A 7,800-nucleotide genomic window follows, 5' to 3' on the forward strand; every position below is an offset into this window, starting at 1 on the left:
AGAGAGAGAGAGAGAGAGAGAGAGAGAGAGAGAGAGAGAGAGAGAGAGAATATAGGCCGTATGTAATTCAGTTAAAACCTCAGATACCAGTTGAGTTGATGCGTGCCAAACCTTTTATCTTTCATTCACATACTTAACTAAAAACTCCGTGCCTTCATTGTAATTTTTGGGTCTTGAACCCTAGTTTTCTTTTTTTTTTTTATCTCATCTCAATAATATTGCATTATTTCTTTTGCTGTGGTTCCATACTTTGAACCAAAAACAATATTCTCCACAGCTGATCAAACAGAATCCTCAAATATGTCAGCACTGCTTCCCGAGGAAAGGTGCTTTTCCTTTCTAATACATTGCTATCCCTTGAGAGATTCAGTAAGACCTCTCTTTGCTACTCTGCATAACACCCACATAGGGTCAGCTCCTCCAGTTGAGAACCTGCAAGGAATTACAAAGATTAGTAAAAGTTTGTCATAGGCTAGTGACCTTTGAGCTATCAGAGAGGAAAATGCAAGTGGAAATTGATCTTCTAGAGATCACAAGTTCAGCACGTGAAGAAAATAAATCACACAGGAATATGATCAGATTACATATTAAAAAAGAAAAGACCAACAAATCTAGAGATGCAGCAAGCTGGGGATATAGCTCAAGTGGAAGATACTGAGTTTGATTTATGCTGAAACAAACAAACAAACAAACAAACACCCCAAACAGATAATTGCCTAGAGATGCAACAATAAAAACTACCTAAAAACGAAACAAAAAGGATGGGAAAATGAACAGAGAAGTTACAGGACAATATCAAGAGTTATGGGACAATATCAAAGCAGCATGACATGCAATAGTAACATTAAAAAGGAGAAAAAATATTTTTTAAAATAAGGGCTACTTTCCAACTTTGATAGAAATTGTATATCCATAGAACAAAAATGACACCCACACACATCATAATCAAATTGCTACAAACCAATAGTAAAGGGCCTTTTTCCAAGTCAGCATAAATGAAACTATTACTGGATTCTAAGATGCTACAATCTCCTTGCACAGATGATTGCTAGATCTTAGTTTTTTGGTACCAGGAATCAAACTCAGGACCTTGTGCTTGCCAGGCAAGTATTTATGCTACTGAGCCATCTCCCGGGCCCCTCTAGGGCTTTTCTGCCCTGGACAAAGAATTGAATGAATGAAACATAAGTAGAGACAGTTTTACATTTATTAAAAACCAGAAGGGCAAGGGGAAAATGGGCTCTTAAGAGTAAGCTTTGGCCCCAGTAACAGGGAGAAAAAAAAAAAAAATACAGATCCTGTGGTGTAGGGTAGACTACCCTGAACAGGAAGAACAGCTAGCTCTTAATAATGACTGTCATTTTTATGTATTTCCCACACTGGTTTCATGTCTAGGTCATCTTATCAAAAACCTGTTCAAATTCTTACAAGAAGTCGACATATAGGGTTTTGAGAACAGAAATGTGCATGTGTTCTGGGATCTTGTCATACCTTTTTCCCAAATAGTTTTAGCCATACAAAACAACACTTTATTGAGATCCCAATGTCATGGAGCTTGGGCAGGGAGAGCTGGTGGAGGGCGTTATTTGACTATCTTCTCATGAGATTGTTGGTGTGATAGCACTTCTGGTGGCAGTTTACAGCACAAAAGTTCAGGTGAGTATAACACTTGTGACAGACCATCTTGTCACAGTTGTACTTCTGGGTGAACTGGTATGAGGAAGCCTTGATGATGCTATCTCCTAGGCAAAGCACCAAGGGTAGGAAGACTTTCTGGGTGTTGTGGTCAAAGAGAATGTGTCATCTTCCAACTATCAGATACTGTTGCTCAGGTAGGATGCCTTTCTTTATATAGCATTTGGCTTTGACCTTGTGGAAGACAGCACTAGGCTCAATCTCCAAGGTGATGGTCTCTTTTTTTTTGGTTCTTTGAGGCAAGGTTTTTCTGTGTAGTTGAGGCTGGCCTTGAACTTACAGCATTCCTCCTTCCTGAGCCTCTCTCTCGAGTGCTGGGATTACAAGCACACACCACCACACATGGCTAATGTGATGGTCTTGCTCACCAAGGTCTTTATCTGCTTCGTGATTCTCAGCTGCTGTGTGAAAGAGCCATCTGAAAAACAAAAGAAAAAAGATAATGACTTTTCATCAGAAAAATAAAATACCAGGAGACAGTGGGGCAACATCTTTAAAGTACTGAAAGAAATAAACTGTTAACCTAGAGTTTGGTTTATTTGAGACACAGTCTCACTGTGTAGTTCAGGCTGATCTTGAACTCACTAGGTAGCTGAGGCTGTCCTTGAACTCATGGCTCCTGCATGGTCTGCTATAACTCAAAACTCTTTATATGAAACAAAGAAAAAATAGAAGTTAGTGCAGTCATAGGCCTTGGAAACTTGGGAAAAATACAGTGAATTTCCTAGATTCTCATCTAATCTGACCTCCCAACATTTTCTATTTATGTATTGTCATTGCTGAGAATTGATTTTTTTATGTATTTAGTACAGGATCTACAGGGTCTCACTACACAGATCAAACTTGGAGTGATTCTCCTGTTTTCAGCCTCCCAGGCACTAGGAATATAGGCACATACCACCACACCCAGTCTTAATCCCCATCTCAGCACACTCCAGGGGCAGAGCTGGCATAGCACACCGGGGATCAAATCCTGGGCCTTTACATCTTCCTAACCAAGTGCTTTAGTCTACTGAGCTATCTGGCCAGCCCTGAGAATTGAATTTTTAATAAAACAAAATACTATGAGATAAATGCAATCTAATGTCCTTCAAACTCCTAGGGACATCTAGTTCAGCCTTCTACATTAGATACAATAAAAAGAGAAGAATTAACATTTTGATATTGTTAATTTAGTGAAAAAATATGCATTGTAAAGTGGTGTGACCATTCTGAAAGCAAGTTGAAATATATCAGAAAAATTGTTATATATTTGTGTTATGGTTTGTGTCTAGTTGTCCTCCCAAAGCCTCATGCAGTCATGGGGCAGACTTCCAGACTTTGTGATTAATTCATGATCCAGTGCTGGGATTATGCGTGTGAGTACTGCTGGGATTATGGGTGTCAGTGCTACACCCATCCTGGGGCAGACAGCCTGAATTCAACATAAAAGACACAGACTTGTTCTCTGTTGCCACTACTCCTCCCTTTTGCTCTTGCTGTTTGAATGGTTGCTCTCTTCCATGTGCCACTCTACTTTGGAGCCAGCAGAGTATGGTCTGAAACTTCCACTAACTGTGAGATTAAATAAACCTTTCCTTCCTTAATTTTGTGTGTTTGGGTATTTTGTGCCAGCAATGAGAGAAAAGTAACTAAGACAGTCTGGCACAGTTAATTTTAATTTCTATGACTCTATTTGGCAATTAAAAACACTAAAAGAGATATGTACAAAGAGAAACATGCTGATATTCTAATTTATTATGCCTGTAACTGAAAAATTAGAACAAGGTAAACATTGAACAGAAGAATAAACTTAAAGATCAAAAATACCATCTTGTTTAATAAGGTATACTTCCTACATTTCCCAAGTTACATATATGTTATTTATTACTTATTTAAAAATAAAAGCATAATGGATGTAGGGGTGAAATATTTGAGGAAAAGCATCCAGAATAGGTTATTAAATGAAATTGAGGGGCTAGTGGTATAGCTCAGCAGATGAAGCACTTGCTTAGGTAAGCACAGGAGCCAGGGTTCAGTCCCTGGCACTGCATGCCACACTGTCCCCGCCCCCGGGTGCACTGAGCCAGTGATGGAGTCCGGGTGTGGTGGCATATGCCTATAAACTCAGCAGTAGGGAGGCAGAAAGCAGGAGGATCATATGAGTCCAAGCTGTGTAGTGAGACCCTACACACACACACACACACACACACACACACACACACCTTAAAAATTAAAATGAATAAATAAATGAAAATGGTAGTAAAGGTGAAGAGCTCTATGTAGCAAAGAACCTGATAAGGTCCAGATTTTCAAACAGATGGCTAAGAATTGATTGATTGGCTCCTAAAATTTCCCCTCTCATTAAAATTATAACTGGTTATGAGCTAGAGAATATAAAAAGACTGAATTTCTCTTGGAGTTTTTGATATGTTTTCTCTGCACAGTCAAAGGCTACAGAGACATCTGATGTATGTTATGAAATATAAAAGGTAAGAGATGAGATTTCTAATTGATAATAAGATGTGGTTACAGTAATGATTTATATTTGAGTTCTTTGACTCAAAATATGAATTACATGAGCGTGGATCAATTGAAGGTCACATGGGAGTTAGAAATAGCGTCATCTTGAATTCTGTATCCGCGGGCTGCCTGAGAGAGTAAATGGGAACTTTAGCAAAAGAAGCTAAAAGCTGAGGAAAGACTAGGCAAATAGTACAAATATACTTTAGTGCACCTCAAGAGAATTACACAACTATGAAAGATTGCTTAAGAACACATAGATATACTAAGCCACTGTTAGCCTCTGTGAAGTTCATTAAGCACAAAGCAAGACTATAATATTATCAGTCTAGTACAGTATTTTCTTATCTAACCTCCTTCTGCTAGCTCAAACCTGGAGGAACTCTAGGCAGCTTATGATAAGGGAAAAGAAAGATGGTGAAGTTGTTCATGCTGTTTTGCACTGTAGGATTACCTATTCAAACCAATAATGAGCTAGCAAAGGACAGATTTAACTCTAGTTCACATTGAATCCTTTAATTATTCAGATTTTATATTTTATGTTGTGACAATACTTTTACAAATATAATCACAGGAAGTTTTTCCAAATGTTATGGAAACTGAATTTACACCCCAAAGAAAGAGACTTGACACTCATTTTCCAGTTTTAAGTTGAAAGTGATCATAAATTACTTGCTTCTTTGTCTCATAATTGAAACATATATATCCAGAATATAAAAATGTATATTGCAAAGCTTAGATAAATCTATTGTATTTCTGGGTAGTAGGATTTAAGGTGACTGAGCTGTTACAAATATCACAGGAATAGGGCCAGCAAGATAGCTCAGTGGACTAAGCACCTGCTTTGGCAATTGCAGAGACCGGGGTGATCCTTGGTCCCACATGCCACCCTGGCCCCATCTCCAGGGTGCCAGAGCCTGTGAACGAGTCCGGGTGTGATGGCACATACCTGTAATTCCAGCACTGGGGAGGCTGAAAACAGGAGGATCACTATGAGTCTGAGCTGTATAGTGAGACCCTGTACCAAATATATAAAATCAAAATATATATATATCAGTGTGGGACCCTATCAAAGACAGCCAAGTACTCTAACTTCTACCTTTCCTTTGCAACCCCATAAAACTCCCTTCCTGACCTTTGAGGTCTGACATTTTGAGATACAACTGATTCCCAGTCAGTGCCCCTCCAATGTAAAATAAATCTGCCTCCAAATCCTGGGAGTTTCAGTGTTGCTGCTTGCCATTACATGATAAAGCTCAGAATATAATATGCATTATAAAATAAAGATTACAAATATATTATAAAACAAAGCCCAGAATAAAAACATTATAGTATTTCTGGGTAGTAGGATTTAGGTTACTCACTTTCTTAACATTTTCCCTATGTTTTATACTTATTACAAAACTAAAATTATTGCTATCTTTACTGGTTGATACATTGTGTCAACTTGAGAAGTTTAGAAGTTTAATTAAGTGACTTAGCAGGGAGTCAGGGTTCTTACTTTGTAAACATCCTCATCCTTTGCAAGAAGAGGGCATGGGCATTGTGTGAGTTCTATACCCCCAACCTAGGGTAGCCTGTTTATAATGTAAAGAGGGGAGAGAGGCTTGCTAGAAGTGGCAGCTTCTACCACTCCCTTTGTACTTTGCTGTTTTCTATCACCATGAACTGCTTCTCTGTGGTACTGTGCCTTGGAGCCGGCTGAGTATGGACCGAAACCTCCACTAACCATGAGCTAAATAAACCTTTTTTTCCTTAATTTGGGTGTTGGGTATTTTGTCCCAGCAATGAGTGAAAAGTAACTGAGATATTATAATAAAAATAAGCTACTTTTATTTTCAAAAACAGTGAATCTAGCAAAAATCATATATAATTTTTGTAAGACTGTGGGATCATAAAGACTGTTTTTGCTCTATGTCTTTATTATTTTCATAATATAAAAGTTTTAAAGTTCATAATTAATTTAAAAAATTTTAGGGACTGGGGAGATAGCTCAGTAGTCTAAATAGCTGCCTGGCAAGTGCAAGGACCTAGGTTCAATTCCTGGTACCACGTGCCACACTGGACCCACACCATGCTGGCCACTGAAACCGGGTGTGGTGGTACACACCTGCATTCCCAGCCAGCACTGGGGAGACTGAGACAAGAAGGTCACTACGAGTCCGACCTGCATAGCGAGACTCTGTACCAAATAAATTAATAAATAAGTCTTTAGAAAATATTTTTTACATATCTTTTCTGCGCGAGAATATAAGTTTTATGACTTTTTACTCAGGTTCTCAGTGTGTTAATTAATACTATTATATTTGCGAGCTGGGGAGATGGCGCAGTAGAATAAGTGCTTCCGGGCAAGCACAAGGGTCTGAGTTCAATCCCTGGTTCTGGAAAAAAAAAAAGGTACTATTATATTTATGTTAAAGAAGTAGTAGAGGGCTGGCCAGATAGATCAGCAGATTTTTTTAAAAAATGTATTTAGTACAGGGTCTACAGAGTCTGACTACACAGAAGGGGGAAAAAAAAAAGTGGTAAATCCAGTATCTTTAAACTCTTTAAAGTTTGAAATTGACCCATGTGTGTAGCCACACATCTGTAATTCTAGCACTTGGGAGGCCTGAGTCAGGAGGTTTACTGTGAAGCTAGTTTAGGTTATAGTGAGTTTAAAGCCAACATGTCACAAAAAAATGAAAAGCAAAGCAAAAACAAAATAAAAAAACCCACAAATCTCCCTGCCCCCAGAGGGGGAGAAGGGGAGATAGCCAATTTTTTTAAAAAGTTGAGTATAGATTCTCTCTGATTTTTAATAGGACTAGGCAGGCTGGGGAGATGGCTTAGTAGAATAAGTGCTTCCCTGGCAAGTGCAAGGGCCTGAGTTCAATCCCCGGTTCCCCCCCCAAAAAAAAGTGTTCTATAATTCCCGAGTGTTTTCTTAATTTATTTAGCATGTGTCCTAAAGTACTCTGAGAATTGACATTAAATGACATATTGTTTATGTTCATAATCTTTAATTTTTTTATGTATAGTAAGGCTTGAGCTATTCCTGAAAACCTTTTCTTTTTTAGCCTCTGCAATTAGTTTATTAGTATCATCCAGGACTCATATGGTCAGTATTCCTCCTGAAATTACATCAACAAATGCAAATGGAAAGAATCCAAGTTAAAATTATATAACAAAACAGCACTCCATCACAAAAGAATGTAAAATCACAAGAACACTATTCTAATGAAAACTTTTTCAAATGCGTTACATTTATAAGGATTTTTTCCTCCAGTGTGATTTCTGATATATAGTTGAGTTAGCATAATTAGTCAGTAATTAGTCCTGAAGGTTTTTCTGCATTCCTTACACATATGTATAGAACTTCTTGCCAGTATGAATTATTGAATGAAGAATAAGCAGCAATATACTGTTAAAAACTCTTCCCACATTCCTTACATGTACAGACTTCTTTCTAGTACTTGTTTTCAAATGAACAATGGAATAAAAACCTATACTGATAGCTTTTTTACATTCACACTTATGAGTTTTCTCCCAGCATAATTTTCTATAACAGACATAATTTGGCTGAATAACTACACCATTATCACTTTTTTTTTCATTTTTTTT

General features: G+C 37.8%; 1 protein-coding gene across 2 annotated transcripts in view; it reads right to left on the reverse strand.

The window, feature by feature from the left end:
* LOC101560485 (zinc finger protein 287) overlaps positions 1-7,800 on the reverse strand; it is a 210,923-nt gene that overhangs the window by 167,478 nt on the left and 35,645 nt on the right. The window contains exon 6 of one of the 2 annotated variants that reach the window (XM_004634856.3): positions 1,194-2,113. The exons of the other annotated variant lie outside the window; for it this stretch is intronic. The gene's annotated coding sequence lies outside the window, so the exon portion shown is untranslated. Of the gene's footprint in view, positions 1-1,193; positions 2,114-7,800 lie in introns of those variants that run through there. 2 annotated transcript variants of the gene reach the window in all.

The sequence above is a fragment of the Octodon degus genome, unplaced genomic scaffold, assembly GCF_000260255.1.
Source record: "Octodon degus isolate 3935 unplaced genomic scaffold, OctDeg1.0 scaffold00067, whole genome shotgun sequence".
NCBI classification, from domain to species: Eukaryota; Metazoa; Chordata; class Mammalia; order Rodentia; family Octodontidae; genus Octodon; species Octodon degus.